Source organism: Dermacentor andersoni, chromosome 1, assembly GCF_023375885.2.
Source record: "Dermacentor andersoni chromosome 1, qqDerAnde1_hic_scaffold, whole genome shotgun sequence".
Classification (NCBI taxonomy): domain Eukaryota; kingdom Metazoa; phylum Arthropoda; class Arachnida; order Ixodida; family Ixodidae; genus Dermacentor; species Dermacentor andersoni.
In genome coordinates, this window is record NC_092814.1 from 102814248 (window position 1) to 102830946 (window position 16699).

The 16699-nt window shown below is 47.1% G+C and overlaps 1 protein-coding gene across 2 annotated transcripts in view; it reads left to right on the forward strand.

Annotated features, from left to right (window-relative positions):
• LOC126545491 (neural cell adhesion molecule 2-like) overlaps positions 1–16699 on the forward strand; it is a 613769-nt gene that overhangs the window by 506829 nt on the left and 90241 nt on the right. The window contains exon 16 of one of the 2 annotated variants that reach the window (XM_055061846.2): positions 8644–9118. The exons of the other annotated variant lie outside the window; for it this stretch is intronic. The gene's annotated coding sequence lies outside the window, so the exon portion shown is untranslated. Of the gene's footprint in view, positions 1–8643; positions 9119–16699 lie in introns of those variants that run through there. 2 annotated transcript variants of the gene reach the window in all.

Sequence of the window (16699 nt, forward strand, 5' to 3'; positions counted from 1 at the left end):
TTTTGTGTGTCTGGGTTTTCTCCTTTCTCCTTTTTTTTTTTTTCTTTTGTGTTACTCGCGCGCTGACCGCTTGACCGGCCGTTTTAATGCATCAAAAACATGCCGCCAACGACTCCCCCTGAATACCTCCTAACCTTTCGCATCCCCAACACGCTCCCAAGCCCCCGTATTTCTTAGATTTCACTTTTCTCCTTCTTTTTCTTTCACTCCCCCCCTTTTTTTTGTCTGTCTTGGTGCCGCCCTGGCTTTCCCCACCCCCCCCCCCCTTTTTTTTTCGTTTTTTTTTCCTTTTTTTCTGCTTCTATTCCTTTTCTTTTCGCCCCGCGTGCCCACTCTGACGGTCTTGTCCCCTCGTCTTGAGAATGAAGCTCACAGACGTCGGACGACAGCGCTTGTTTCCTCTTGTAATCTCTCTCTTTAAAACCAGCCGCCAGCGACAACACCCGCACGTGACGTCACTGCACTAACCCTTTAAAACTAACACGCCGAGGATGACGAGGCCGCCTTTGACGAAGATAGGTCCTCCTATCGAAACGTTGGCCAGCCTGTCTGAGGCACTTCATCCCTGTTTACAAACTTTATACCACAGTGTGCTATTCCATCTGTCAGCCCCTTTCTTGTTTTTGGACACCGTGAGCTAGTTACTGTGAGTAGGGCTCATTTAGCTTCACTGTTGTTGTTATGTCTATCGTGTTTTTAAGTCTACTTAGGAGAACAACTAGCCCGTATTGCTGCCCTGGCTGAGTTATAAGCCTGTATGTCTGAGTCAAGTGAGCCTGAGTCAGCGCGAGTCTGAATGAGCACAAAATTATTAGTCTGAGTAACCCTGATCCCATTATTCCGTAATTCAGTCATAGTCCTTGATTTCGTGATTCGCATGAGTGTGAGCCCATGATTCCGTGAAATTGAATGAACTTCAGTCAATATAATTTTGCAAATCTGAGAGAGCTTGCCTGGGTATGACTCACGTGAGTTTCTGTTCGAGGTCGGGTTCGAGTTCGAGTTTCTTCATGGTCTGATGTTTAGTGAGTTTGAGTCCAGGTGAGCCATGGTTGGTCTGATCTGGGTGAGTTGGACTGAATCTGACTTTGGTGAAATCCAGTCGGAGTGACAACCTAACTAAATATAATTTGTTATGAGTGACTCTCAGTTTCTATTTTGGGACGTTTCAAAAAAGTTTATTTCAACCAGAGACGATACGAACACTGAGTCACAATCGTGGCACAATTCCACCTGGACGATAACATATACAAAGTACGAAACATTGTATACACGACACGTTCTCAAAGTAGTGTCCGAGTCCTCACTCACTAACATATAACGACATCGACCCATGGAAACGCACAGTTGCGCGTAAACTAATTGTCACGTATATAAAATGATGTTCAATATACACAGCGTACACAATGGTTATGAACAATGATGATGTGGCAGAGCCACTTTACATAACAATGTATTGATGCCATGAGATGTGTATACAAAAATTATCATGTATACGAGAGCATGCACACATATAAAAGACGGGCTAGTGTTGTGTCATTATTATGTTGTATTTGTTATTAGTGTTTCGTTGTTAGCCTGAGTGAGTGCTTTTGTTTACATTGCCATCCTATGAGTTCGAGTTACGTTAGCTAACAAAAATGGCCTTCAGGCACTGCTCAGGAAGCATGTGTAGTGATGTTCAGTTTATTCACGTCAGCCTTGCCTGCAGACAATACCTTTACATCCCAAGCAATACGCTAGTGGGCACATGATGGAAGCTGCTGCACAAAAGAGGTTAAAGAAACTCAAATTTGTGAGCGTCGTATCTTTGCTTATCGAACTATTTGGTGTTTCAGCGGCGACGTTTCTCTAATGGGGGTATTCTCTAATATGGGGTATTCGAGACGCAATAACACTTTTTGCTGGGCGAAATTAGTAAGAAGAGCGGAAAAAACTAAACTGTCTGTCGGATCTTTTAGCAGCCTAATTAACTAAGATTTGCGAATCAACTTTTTCATTATCAAGGGTCGGGCCGCCAATGCCAAGTAGGCGTTTGTGGCTAATGGTGAGCTCATAATAAATCGACTTTTGAAACAAATTAGTTAATTAGGCTGCTAAATGATACGACAGAGTGTTTTCTTTTGTCCGCCTTTGTTGCGGATCTTGTCGCGCAAAAAGTATTGTTGTGTCTCGAATCCACTATCTTGAATAATTAGAGACAGTCCGTTGAAACACCCGGTATATCGCGCAGCAATGAACGCTAACGAACCATAGATATTGTTTGTACTTCGAGAGAACAGTCTTTGAACTTTTTACATCCCGTACGCGAACATTTCATGCCATTGTCGTAAAGAAAGCCTGTGGAGGAAAAGAGATAAGAAGAAGGCAGGGAGGTTAACCAGAATCATGTCCGGTTGGCTACCCTACACCAGGGGAAAGGGAAAGGGGGAAAACAAAGATAACAGGGAGAGAGAGGAGGGAAGGAAAGAAGGAAATTGCAGTGAGTTCGCTGACGTGTGTGGCCTTACAGAAATTGCATTAATAGTCACAGTTGGTCGCACAAGCCCGTCGTCCTTAAGAAGCACAAAAGTGCCTTCACCGCTTTATGGGCCGACGGGCGATGGGGGCGGTGTTCCAGCAGCACCTGCACAGAAAGCGGCCGATTGTCCAGTTTATGAAAAGCTTTGGCAAGTTCTTGTCTCTCAGGGGTGTATCGTGGACAGTGGCACAGCAGGTGGTCGATGTTTTCTTCCGTGCCACAGACCTCGCATGCTCCACTGTCAGTCTGTCCAATTAATGTAGAGTATGCCTTTGTGAAGGCAACTCCTAACCAAAGGCAACAGAGAAGCGTAGCTTCACGTCGAGGAAGCCTGTACGCTCATAAAACGGGTAAGGGGTTGCTGGTTTCGCGCGCTCAAGGTGCCGCGTCAGTTCAAGTTCTTCCAAAAGCGAAAATCTCAGCTAACGGTTTACGTAGCAGCCAATGGCCAATGGGAAATGTTACTAACGCTTCGCAATTTAGCTAATCAAATCATCCCGCTATTTTCATTGTTTCTACCTCGAGCCACTGCTCGCTGAGCTTTCTTATATATGGTCACAGCATTACGTCTACTATTCATTGAAAGCAAGCCTTCATTAAGTACAAGCCAGTCTACATACTCTGAAAAAAGTAGCTATCAATCTAGGGCTGCTTCTGACGCTCAGTGTGACGGCTGCCAGAGCAGTTATTGAATGCTGCTCCGGCATATGTCATTTAAAACCCTCAATTTCCAAATTGAGAAACACGTTTATAATGGTAAGGTCACGGCCGACCGTGATCTTGTAGGTGACTAGTGGTGCAGTCAAACCGATACTTGGTGTGGACAAATTTTCTCTACAAAATTTTGACTGAAATTTCGGTCGATGCTTGACATGTAGCACCGCATGTGCTTACTTTAAGGTTGCGTAGGTTCAATTGATGGCTCACCTGGCTTGCCTTCAGTGGCAAGAAGAACGGGAATATCAGGCAGCTCCGTGAACAAAAGTGAGAGCTCGTGTTCCGCTCATCGACAGCCGCAGAGTTCTGAGGCTTAAGCATGAGACTGAGCCTCCTCCTCCTCCTCCTCCTCCTCCTCCTCCTAGAGATGACGCCAGCACCTCTGAAGTGTGCAATCCTTTGCAACTCTCGCGTGGCGCTAGGCCGCCCTCAGAAGTGAGGCCACGCGCCTTTCTTTCTGCGCGATATCCACACGAAGCCGGCCACGCTTTGTTAACAAGGGGACTGCCATCCGCCTTTAATGGGTTCCAAGCAACCTCAGGGCCAACGGGAACGAACACGCTGACGAGCTCACGGCCGGAGCTTACCACATGGCGCCCAGCGCCCAGCGAAGGCGCGATGGCGAACGTAGACATGCGGCTCAGCATGAGAAGGCACCTGTACCAACACCTAGGCCCTTGCATAACGCGCTGCGACACAATACCGGCAGGTTTTCTGCATCGCTTCTCGGTGCGCAGAAACAGTTGCTTCGGCGGCTTGCGGGGCTGTGGCGGGTGAGCGTCGTATGACCACAGCGGGCGCGAAGCACGTCTTGGCCTGGCGCAAAACAACTACCACAACTGAAGCTAGTCCGAGACACTGGAACACCAGTGTACATGCTCCCCGAGCGCATGGACAGAACTCTCTAGCGCCTACCACGCGCACGGCGCGCGGGCTACCGGCCGACGGCGTCGAAGTCGGCCGCGTCGGCCTTGGCCGCGCAGCTTCACGCTAGTTTGGCATGGCGATTACAGTGCTCTGAGTGACTTCTTTAGAATAGCTGGGCGCTGCCACTCGGCTGTTTTATATTTACAGAAAATAGGCGACTGAAACGACCACAAAAGCACACGAACACTGTTTTGTGTTAGCGATAGTTCTACAACAACCGCCTATGCGACAAGAAGCAGGAGTGAGGCAACGCGCATGTCTCCTCTGTTGTATATTATGTAGTCTTTCAGTGTGTCACCCAAATGTTTACCGCCGTTCAGGCGTCAATATTATGTTAGACAGGTATGACACAGCCAGCGGAAGTTTCCTACTTCCTTTTTGTGTATTACAAATAATTTTTAAATATCTCGCTAGATTCGTCAGCAGGCATCGGCAGTTATTGGGCAGACTGACTCACCTTGAGCGCTAGAATTTGTGCTGCATTGCAGTGAGGCTTAAACGTACTTGCCTTCGTGCGCCGCAACATTCCGTGATAATGTTCTCCAAGGCAGCGCAAAACGCCTCCAGCGTGGGCCTGTCAAACACTTTAGCGCACAGTCGTGTTCAGTCTACACTCTCCGAAATTGCCACAAGCACAATGTCTCAAACACGCACTGTGATTCCCTCGCATGTCGGAGCTGCTGGCAAAGCTGCACTGGCTCACCTGACGTGGTATTTCTTACCTCTCTAGCATCGGTGGGAGTTCACGAAGACGCAGCTGTTGAAAAACAGTTCTTGGCACGTAACTTCTCATCGTTCCTACCACCGACTATCCTCTCTTCATAAGTGTATACTTAGGGGAGGCTGCACGGCAGAAAAGCGGCCTGCATGCATCGTTTACCCAGCAATCTTGCGCATGACCCAGTGTGGCTTCACAAAGCTCAGCGCACACCACTGCCACTGTGCTCAAGTTATAATGTCGGTGAAAGTAGACCATATCCCACGTCTCCGTTTGTATGACCTTGGAGAAAAATTGTCAAAATTTGCTGCGGAACCAGACGAGGTGGAAGTGGGATGTAGCCCTAACGTCCAAAAGGAGGAGACAAAGGGGAGGAAAGACAGGGAGGTTAACCAGTGTAAGTACCGGCTGGCTACCCTGTGCTGGGGAAAGGGGTAAAGGGAATAAAAGGAGAAAGAAGAAGAGGGAAAAAAATGGAAAAAATTAGAGAAAATTCACACAGTAACGCGAAACTACGCGCTACAACGTTCAAAGGCGGTCGCACAATTCGCATGTCCTTAAAAACTTCAACAAAGCCCTTAAGGCCTTGAGTGCCGAAGCCCGTCTGGACCAATGTCCTAGAGCTTTTTCCTCTGTAAAGGGGCGATTGTCCAGTTTTGCGAGAGCGGTCACGAGCACTTTTCTTCGCATTGCGTAACGGGGACAGTCACATAGGAGGTGTTGAATCGTCTCCTCGCAGCCGCAGGTGTCACAAGTAGGGCTGTCGGCCATTCCAATGCGGAATGAATAGGAGTTCGTGAATGCCACGCCGAGCCACAGGCGGCACAGAAGTGTTGCTTCCGCTCGTGGCAACCCTGGTGGTAGGCGGAGTTGCAGACGTGGATCCAATTTGTGGAGACGTGCGTTCGTGAAATCACTGGTGTTCCACAGATTCTGCGTAAGCTCGCGGGCGAGGGAGCGAAGACTTGTGGCTGCATCTGTTCTTGACAGCGGTATGGGTATAATCTGGGCACCATCATGAGCCGACCGGGCAGCGTCATCCGCACTGTCATTTCCTGAAATTCCACAGTGACCCGGTATCCACTGGTAGATGATGTTGTGTCCCTTGTTGATTGCGTGATGGTGGAGCAGTCGGATGTCTGCGACTAGTTGCTCATTTGGTCCATGGTTGAAAGGGGACATCAGACACTGAAGAGCTGCCTTTGAGTCACATAAGATGGACCATGAATGTGATGATTTGTGAACAATAAACTCCAGAGCAGCACGGATAGCTGCGAGTTCTGCAGCCGTCGATGATGTAATGTGAGATGTCTTGAACTTGAGGGTGACGCACTCTGCGGGAATCACCACTGCTCCAGCTGAACTATTAGAGGATACAGAACCGTCTGTGTAAACGTGGATGCGTCCTCTGTGCTGTTCATGTAGCACTGAAAGCACGGTTTGTTTGAGGGCTAAAGTTGACATCTCCGTTTTCCTTTTGATACCGGGAATAGCAAGAAGAGCCTGGAGTGGATGGAGGCACCACAGAGGTTGAGATGGTCGTGTTGCAGGCGTGAAGTTTGACGGTAAAGTTCCATGGTTGGCGGCAATAATCTTGCTAAAAGCTGAACGAGGTCGAGCGGCAGGAAGGGAGGCGAGATGATGCGATGGAAGTCGGGCGAAGTGCCTGATATGCATCCTTAAAGTGTCGACTTGAAGATACGTGTTGATGGGGTGGTCATGCGTGATGGCTGTTGTTGCTGCCGTGGACGCACATCTGGGAAGACCAAGGCAAATTCGCAGAGCTTGCGCTTGTACAGATTGGAGGGCACGGAGGTTGGTCTTGCCGGTCCCACCCAGTACAGGTAAGCTATAGCGCAGGAGACCGAGGAACAGTGCGTTATAGAGTTGGAGCATCGCACTCACAGACGCACCCCAGGACTTTCCCGCAAGAAATCTGAGCACGTGGGTTATCATGACTAATTTCCTTTTTAGGTAGGAGATATGAGGACTCCAGGAAAGGTCTCGATCTATTATCACTCCTAGAAAGCGGTGCGTCTTCTCGTAGGCAATTGGCTGTCCATTAATTCTGATAACGTACGGTTTCATTGCTTTACGCGTGAAAGCGACTATAGAGCACTTCTCGCAGGACAGCTCCAGACCTCGTGCTCGAAGATAACCTGATGTTAGTGTGGCCGCTTTTTGAAGTCTGGCGCGCACCTGAGGACGCGTCGCTCCTGATGACCAAATGCATATATCGTCTGCATAGATCGACACATGGATGGATTCCGGAAGGGTATGGGTCAGGTCGATGAGCACCAGGTTAAATAGAGTGGGGCTCAAAACTCCGCCTTGTGGTACGCCTCGGTAGGTGTTGCGTTGTGATGACGCACCGTCCTCTGTTTGCACAAAGAATGACCTGTCCTTCAAGAAGCTGGATATCCACCGAAAAACAAGGCCGCCTAGGCCGACCTCACCCAAGGCGTCCAGGATGGCTTGATGGGTTACGTTGTCATATGCGCCAAACATCCAAAGTGTTGCCTTGTGCCTCACATGATGATCAAGCTTTATTTATTTATTTATTTATTTATTTATTTATTTATTTATTTATTTATTTATTTATTTATTTATTTATTAGTTATACCCTCAAGGTCCGAAGGCATTACAGAGGAGAGTGGGAAAACGGGAAGTCTGTCTGTCTGTCTGTCTGTCTGTCTGTCTGTCTGTCTGTACAGACAGACAGACAGACAGACAGACAGACGGACATATTTAATGGCTGCGACAGTATGGAAGTTTGCCTACTGAGGAATCCCATACCCCGATATCCCATATCACTTCCACCAGATTCACATTGTCGTGACGGCGTAGAATAACACACCTTCCAAAATGCGACTTCAAAATGTAAACTCTTTATTGGGCGAAATTGTGCCGCCCAGCAAAACAAGTGGCATTCAAAGCACGATAGCGGCGAGTACAGTCGGCGATCGTCCAAACCTGATCTGCCAATCAGACGCGTCGGCTATATATACGTGGCTCAATGAACCTTCCAGCCTAAATGCAGGTGCTCGCGTAAGTTCTCTAACGTACACCAGCCTTCCCGTCGCACCAGAACTTTATTACAGAGGCTCGATGACATCATACACAACAGATAGAACCATCGATAACATTCCAGAAACTTCCGATATAGAAAGGCGCATCTTGCGCTGAGCGATAACCTTTAACATTTGTTAGCTGGTGAAGTGCGGCCACTGGATAAATAAGTATGCGTGTCAATATTAAAGGAGAGAACAGTGTAGATAGAAAAAATAAAACATTTCACAATCGCTTAAGAGTGAAAGAAATTCACCCTACATACTGAGAACCTGGTATTAATGTGGAAAGAAAAGTGAGTATATAGTCTAACGAACGTTCTGCCCGCGCGCGAGGCTTTCTTTTAACTTAGCGCCTTGTCCTTCATCTGTCGTTCCGCAAATCCCCGAGTCTAATTCTTGCGTGTTCCTCGAAGCACCGCTCGCGCCTCCGTGCTTCACTGGATCCATATGCGCTTTTGAGTGCTATCCTACGTAACTTTTCGTTCCTTGGGCTAATGTCTTGTTTCTTCTTCTTTCTTTTCTTTTGCTTCTTCTTCTAGCTAGAAAGTTAGGATTATTCGGGAGCTTTCACAGGGCAGGCGAGTTGTTGCTGTAGCGGGAGGGAGGGGGTGCTGGAAATGTAGAGAGGAGAGGAGGAGCGAAACCCAAGCTCAGCTGTCGTTAAAATATTCACTCGCCTTGCCTTTCAGGGAACTTGGCAGGCTTTTCTCATGTCTGCACCGGAGCCACGCGGTTCTCTGCGCTCGCGGAAGGTCCTCTTCTCCCAAAGACGTACAACATCCAGCGGCGGAAAACGAGGCACTCTCTTCACTCTCTTTAATGGAAGCTCGTTGGAATTCAGCGTACTAATTTGGGGGAGGCTGTCTGAGTTAATACTCGACCCGTTTTCAACCATCACTGTGTGCCGGTGAAGAGGCTTGCGAAGCTACGGGCCTGCCTCAGCTCTCTTCGCGTTCCTTCCCTTGTGGTTGCCATTTCCACCTCCGTGTCTCTCTCCCTCCTTTCTTTCTTTTCTATCGTTGTTTTTTTCGTGTGCTCTTGTTTCTTGTTTTACTGGAAATGCCTAATACGTCTGCTTCTCGGATGCTTAGGCTGAGGCTTCTCGCACAACGAAGGTAACAGGAGCGGCTGCGGCAGAACCGAAAAGAAGCGCAGCATCATTTTTGAATGCACAGAATTCGCACGGACAGATATATATATATATATATATATATATATATATATATATATACATGTATAGCAGTCAGTAAAAGAATCGTAGCGTAAATTATTTCTTTATTTAGCCATAGCATTATTTCATGGATGAAAGTTAAATACGCAATATATTTTATAGTCTTCATAAAGAAGCGCGAAGGTTTGCGATAGTTGGTGACTCTCCGTGGCGCTTGAGTCCAACACAACTGAAAGACACAGGACACAGAAAAACGCAGCGAGGACGAAGCGTTGCCCGAAATAAACTGAACAATGAAAGGGAGACGTAAAAAAATAGAAAAGGTAGGAGCAAGACGGCTAAAGTCACATGATCACTTTCCCTCCGCCCGCATGCCCGCGGTTTCCAAAAGCATCAACCCTTTGTTAGAAAGAGCGATCGATGGTTTGCTGACGCTATCCTCTCGTGCTAAACCTGCGGCAGCTATATACGATAAATCACGCGTGTGCGGTCATCAGCGTGTTTTCCCGTGACAGACGTGTGCTCAAACTGAACAGAGCACCCGCAAGGTCGAGGGTGAAGTGCCGAAAATCCCTCTTTTCCGCAGTGGCGCACGTTGTTGCAGTGTTCGCAATGACGGTCATTGAGACATCTGCCCGTTCGACCTGTATAACATGAACCGAAAGAAAAAGTAAACGACTTTCCCGCTTGCCCTCGTCGCGTCTTTCTGCGCCCTGTGTCTTTCAATTTACCCGAGGTTAATAATTAATAAAGAAAACGGAGACTTAACGAAAAGGTTACTTGCCACCGGTGGTAGCCGAACCTGTATAGCAACTGCATGACGCGCGCGGTGCTCTACAAATTGGGCTATGCTGACGGCTGTCTTTCTGTCCACTTTCCTGGGTATCTATATACATTTATTTGTAACCTAGGCCCTAGTAGTGTTGGCCAGTGCCACTGAAGGCTGTGGCGGCGGATGGAGAACATCCATTAAACCGCAGACGTCACGTAGTTGGCCAGTTGCCTGCTCGAAAAATCACGCGCTACGTGACACCTGCGGTCTAATGGACATTCTCCATCCGCCGCCACAGCCTTCAGTGGCGCTGGCTTACGCTCCCAGGGCGTCTAGCTTACAGATACAAGTACATAAATGCCCAAAAAGAAGACGGAGGGACACTTGTCGTTGCTCAATTGGATCGTCGCACACGTCATGCAGATGTTAAATGTACAGCTATCACCGGCGGCCATGTTGGCAGTTATATTACATCAATTTTAGTTTAATAAAAATGTGAAGTTTATCTCAAATTCCGCAGTTAAGTAGAACGCAACCATTCGTTCTCATTCCGCCTATATATATATATATATATATATATATATATATATATATATATATATATATATATATATATATATATATATATATATATATATATATATATATATATATATATATATCTGTATATATATATATATATAGTGCACGGCGGCGCGTCCTTGTTTTACTCTTGCCAATTCATTGTATGCGGCGCCGCGAGCTGTCATAACCTATATATTGAACATTACAGAATTATCTATCTTTTGTTCTGTATGACGAGTGCAAGAAGAGAGATGAAGCTCTATTTGCATATCGCATATACCTGCACGAGTACCTTCATCTCCTTTTTGTCGCTTGTGTACTCGTCGATGGAGGCGTCGGCAACCGCGGAGAGTAGCTGTGTGTGTGTGTGTGTGTGTGTGTGTGTGTGTGTGTGTGCGCGTGCGTGCGTGCGTGCGTGCGTGCGTGCGTGCGTGCGTGCGTGTGTGTGTGTGTGTGTGTGTGTGTGTGTGTGTGTGTGTGTGTGTGTGTGTGTGTGTGTGTGTGTGTGTGTGTGTGTGTGTGTGTGTGTGTGTGTGTGTGTGTGTGTGTGTGTGTGTGTGTGTGTGTGTGTGTGTGTGTGTGTGTGTGTGTGTGTGTGTTGAATTGATGACGTGTTGCCCCATGAAACAATGCCGTAATTAATGTGACTATGAATGAATGCATAATACAACGCTAGCAGAGCCTCACGAGAAAAAAAAGGGCGAGCTTTGATTAATGCACGTATACCAAACGCAGTCTTGTGCTTGAGATGTTGGAAGTGAGAGCGAAATGTAAGGTTAGGGTCAAGATGTATGCCAAGAAAAGTGACATCGGTGCTAACGGGAATTGAATGAATTCCAAGCTTTACTTCAGGTCCCACGTAACTTGAACCAAACATTAAAGATATGCAAATGCCACGTAGCTGGACAGAACCAAGGTAATGTTGTTTGCCGTGGCTTGGAGATACTCAGGTTATTTTTTTCATCCCGTCTTATTACATAATTAGTCTTAATTAATTAATCAACTTCTCAAACTATGATTAAATGAAAAGTGTCAACGAAAAAATTGCAGAGCAACATGAAAAACTCCCGATACAGCTTTTTGCTGCTCAATACGTACTACATGAAAGTGTTTTTCCGAGCGTGAAACAAGCCCGCAAATACTCGCAAAATTTCCGTGCGACTGGCCTAAACACTTTGCGTGTATTCGCGGGCTTCTTTCACGCTCGGAAAAACACTTTTATGTAGCATGTATCGAGCATGAGAAAGCTGCATCAGGAGTTTTTCATGTAGCTCTACAATTTTCTAATTGACACTTTTCATCTAATTATAGTATTTGAGAAGTTGAATAATTGATTAAGACTATATAATTAGGCGGAATTAAAAAATAATCTGAGTACCTCTGAGCGAAGGCAAACAACATTACCTTGGTTCTGTCGAGCTACGTGGCATTTGCATATATATATAGTTTGGCTCAACTTACGTGGGACACCCTGTATCGCTTTGTGAAGAGGAGAGCCAGCGTTTAAACAGCTGTCAAAGCTTTGTAAGAAAACCGTCTGAGCGTTTAATAAGATAAAATCTCTCGGACGGTAAAGGTTCTGTCATTGTGCGTGCGGATGTTGACGGGCCCTTGTCAGTTAGTCTTATAACCTAAATAATCCGTCTATCGTACGTTCTGCACGCTTGTAGAAAGCATGAAAACAACAAGAAAAGGCGTTTGGGAAGAAAAACAAGAGAGTAGTATACGCCGGGTTGGTTCTCACAGGAACTTAAAAACTGACGCTATTAGGGACTTCAAGCTGCTAGAAAATTGGTAACAGGCCAATATACAATCATGGTTTCTAGTCATTGTTTTGTTGTTGTTATCAGGGTTTTCTTTTGTGTGTGCGTGGGGGGGGGGGTAGATAGGGAGGCAATATTTGGCTCTATATTTTATCGGAATTGTGCCTCTGATGAGATGAGAATGCAGATGAGATGAGAATCTCTGTAGTGTTCGAGCCTTTTTCCGATATTTTGTATCAAATGCATACAACATGACATTCAAATACATGGGAGATACAAGCGATTCATTTTTCTTTGGTTTCCTTTTCTTTTGCCACTGAAGTTGAATGAATGAATAAATTCTGGGGCTTAAAGTACCAAAACCGCGATTTGATTACAAGGCACGTTGTCTCCGGATAAATTTTGACCACCAGGGGATCTTTAACGTGCACCAAATGCACGGGACACGGGCGTTTTTGAATTTCGCCCCCATCGAAATGCGGCCACTGCGGCGGGAATTTGACCCCGCGACCTCGTGCTTAGCAGCGCAACACCATAGCCGCTAAGCCACCGCGGCGGGTGCCGCTGAAGTGGGTGCTCTGCGGTTGACTCATCCTGAAGTACCGACACCTTACTTACTGCAGATTGATGAAATCGCTTATTTAGTAGCTATATATATGACTAGCGATTTCAGTACTTGTTTGTCTGTTAATGTCATGAGTACACAAGTGTCCTCTTTTTTTTTTTTTTTTTTACTAAGAAAATCCGTGAAAGCAACCCACAAGTTATATCAAGCGCATCGTTATAAGCGCATCATTAAAAACCTCGCGTCACGTTTAACGCAATGTCATATAGCGCTAATCTAGGCGCCCAAAATGTGCCACTCAGCGCAGAGTGCTCATCGTGATGGGAAAAAATATCAGATTTGCCTGTCAGTGCAGCTGACACCACCATTCCGGAAAGGCCTTCAAGAAGAAAGGGTAAGGGCTTCACCTGACGTCGCCTCAACACGGCCGAACTTATTACCGTATCGCGACGTTTTGCATATTTGAAACTGGAAAGGTGAGATGCATGTGGCAACCGACCATCCCAGAGCAAAGACGCGTTTGTGACACTCAGGAAAGGCGGCGGTGAAGCAAGAACTTTTCACGCGTGTTACTAGTAAGACGACCCAGCGGCTAATATTATCGTATCGGCTTGTTACGAAAAGTTCACTTGCGAAGTCTAGCCCTGATAGTTTAGCTCCCTTCTTAGATTGAACCTTTCTTTCCTTTCATCACTAACAAAAGCAGGCAGCTAAAATGTTGCAAGTTGCTGATGGATGAAAAAAAATGGTTTAGTGGCGAGAGAGAGAGAAACGAAAAGGGAACGGTGGGCAGGTTAACAAAGGCCGTGCCCGGTTGGCTACCCTACACTAGGGGAGGGGGTCAAGGGAAGAATACTTAAGGAGGACAGAGAAGAAAAATAATAGTCACTCATTCCAAGAGTCAGTCGTTGAAGAATGTCCACTTTCACCCCGCAGGGGCGTCTGCGTCAGCAGGCGTTTGGTGTGTTGCGACACCACGTACCCGAGCACACGAGGGTTGGACCCTCCGGCGTGTAGCCGTGCGCGGCTTAGCCGTGTCGGGGAAAGGGGGATCCTGGGGGTTGAGCTGATGCTGGGTGTTTGGACCTTTAAGGCCCCCACACCCCTTTGGCCTCTGCACACCCACACCCCTTTGGCCTCTGCTTCACATAGACGGCACCCCCGGACTGACCCACCCGGGGGAAATCGGTAGTTGCCTTTTCCTGTCTCTCTCTCCCTCTAGCCTTCGTCTTTCTCTCACTTTTCATCTTTCCTGTCTTCTCCTAGCTTCCGCTTACTTCTAATTTTTCCAGGCAGCAAGGGTTAACCTTGTGTGAATAGCCAACCTAGGTTATTTCATATTTGGTTATAGTGGCAACGTACAGCTGGCGTTTGCAGGCCGTGTTTCACGGGTCCTGCAGCGTCCCCTTGTAGGACTCCACGGTGGGTGGCTGGCGTTACTGCCGAAATCTCACATATCTTTATGGCTAGCTCCTTCCCCCCACTCCCTGATCGCCCTCAGAAAAGAGGGCGCGCCGATAAACTATTCCAATTTCTTGGTCGGCAAAAAGAATCTTTCCCTCGTTTCCACGTCATCCATTCTGAAAAACCAGCTAAACCAGTGCGAATAATTTCACCATTCCTTGTATCGAAGTCCCTTACCAAAGTTTTTGGCCCAGGTTATAAGGCGTCGAGGATGGCTAGCGGTGACCTGTTCTTGGAGCTCCGCGATCAGAAACAATTTGAGAAACTGCCTAAACTAGTATCATTTGGGGAGACCCAAGTAGTAGTAACACCGCACCGACGATGAATACCACCCGCGGTGTTGTCTCGGACGATGATTTGCTGGAGCTCACTGAGGCTGAACTCTTGGAGGGCTTCAGTGAACAGAATGTTATAAATGTCAAAAGAATCAAGATGAGGCGAGATGGTAAAGAAATTGCGACCAAACACCTAATACTCACCTTCAATTCAAGTGTCCTGCCCGAATCGATCGAGGCCGGGTACATCAAGCTCCATGTAAGACTGTATGTGCCAAACCCCCTGAGATGTTTCAAATGCCAACGTTTTGGCCACAGCTCGCAGAGCTGCCGAGGCCGCCAAACATGTGCGAAATGCAGTGCCCATGAACACACGTCTGAAGCTTGCGAGAACTCTTTGCATTGTGTAAACTGTGATGGAGAGCACGCCGCGTACTCGCGGTCGTGCCCGTCTTGGAAAAAAGAAAAAGAAATTGTCACGATCAAAGTGAAAGAAAATATATCGTTTAAGGAGGCACGTAGGCGGGTGGCATACCTGCCTAAGAATACGTTTGCCGAAGTGGCGCGTCAGGGGGCAGCTCCACAACGGTCTCCGGCGGCTAACCGTCCCACACCCAGTGAGGCGGCAGTGACGCCATCCGCCCCCCTGGCGGCTGCAGCTAGCGCTGCTACGCCAACCCAGCAGACGGGGCCATCTACCTCCGGGCAGGTGACCTCAAAGGCCTCGTCCAACGTGCCGAGGCCTTCACGCCAAACAAAGCGCTCGGAAGAGCGTGTGCCCAGCGCCTCGCTAGAGGCGAAGGACACAACCACCAGCAAGACGGCGCCACCAGCGCCTAAGGAGCGGCGAGGCACTCTCGATCGCTCCAAAAGAGACAAAGCTCCCGTCACAGCACCTGAAAAAGGCCTGTGAATTAATCCTTATCTCTTAAACACACAGAACCCAACACATCATCATAATGGCAACACAAATATTACAGTGGAATGTACGAGGACTTTTACGTAACCTCGACGACATTAAAGAACTGTTACACAAACATAATCCAAGGTTGCTGTGTGTTCAAAAGACACATCTGAAACCCACACAGACAAACTTTTTACGTCAGTACATAATCTATCGCAAAGGCCGCAACGAGGCTAACGCCTCCGGCGGTGTTGCAATATTTGCGGAACAATCTGTAGCTTGTCAACAGATTGCCCTCCAGACGCCCCGTGAGGCCGTATCGGTTCGGGCAATCCTTTTTAACAAACTGGTGACTGTGTGCTCTTTATACATACCGCCTAACTGTCACCTGAAAGAAACCGATTTTCATAACCTAATTGATCAGCTTCCTGACCCCTACATACTCGTGGGTGTTTTTAATGCCCACAACACGATGTGGGGAGATTCGCGATGCGACGCGAGAGGTCGATTAATTGCAAATTTTCTTTTGACCTCTAATGCCTACCTTGTTAACAAGAAGGAGCCGACGTATTACAGTGTCCAACACAACACATATTCAGCAATAGATTTATCAATCGGTTCTTCTTCTCTTCTACCTCACCTAGAATGGTCCGTGATCAATAAATTGTATGGACGTGACCACTTCGCCGTAATTTTAAACCTTACAACTTTGCATGAGAACCCTCCACATATTCCTCGATGGAAATTAGCACCGGCGGATTGGGAGCATTTTAAAGAATCATCTTATTTATCACCAGATTTTATAAATAATTTTACTATAGATGATGCCATTGCATATTTTACTGCTTTTATTATTGATTTAGCCGAGAAGTTTATTCCACAGACGAATGGTGGTTCACTAAGAAGACGTGCTCCCTGGTGGAACGAAGACTGTAGAGAGGCGCGAAAGAGACAGAACAAGGCATGGGGCGTATTGCGCAGATCGCCTAATGCCGAAAATCTAATTCACTTTAAGCAAATTAAATCACAGGGAAGGCGGACACGACGTCAGGCAAAGAGAGAAAGCTGGGTGAGGTTCCTCTCGGGCATTAATTCTTACACGCAGGAGGCAAAAGTGTGGAATGGCTTGAGAAAGCTACAAGGGCAACAAATCCATCCGTTGCCTCTGGTGAACGACCAAGGGGATACCTTGCAAGACCAGGCAGACTCTCTTGGGGAACACTTTGAGCGTGTATCGAGCTCAATACACTATTCTGAATCATTCCTT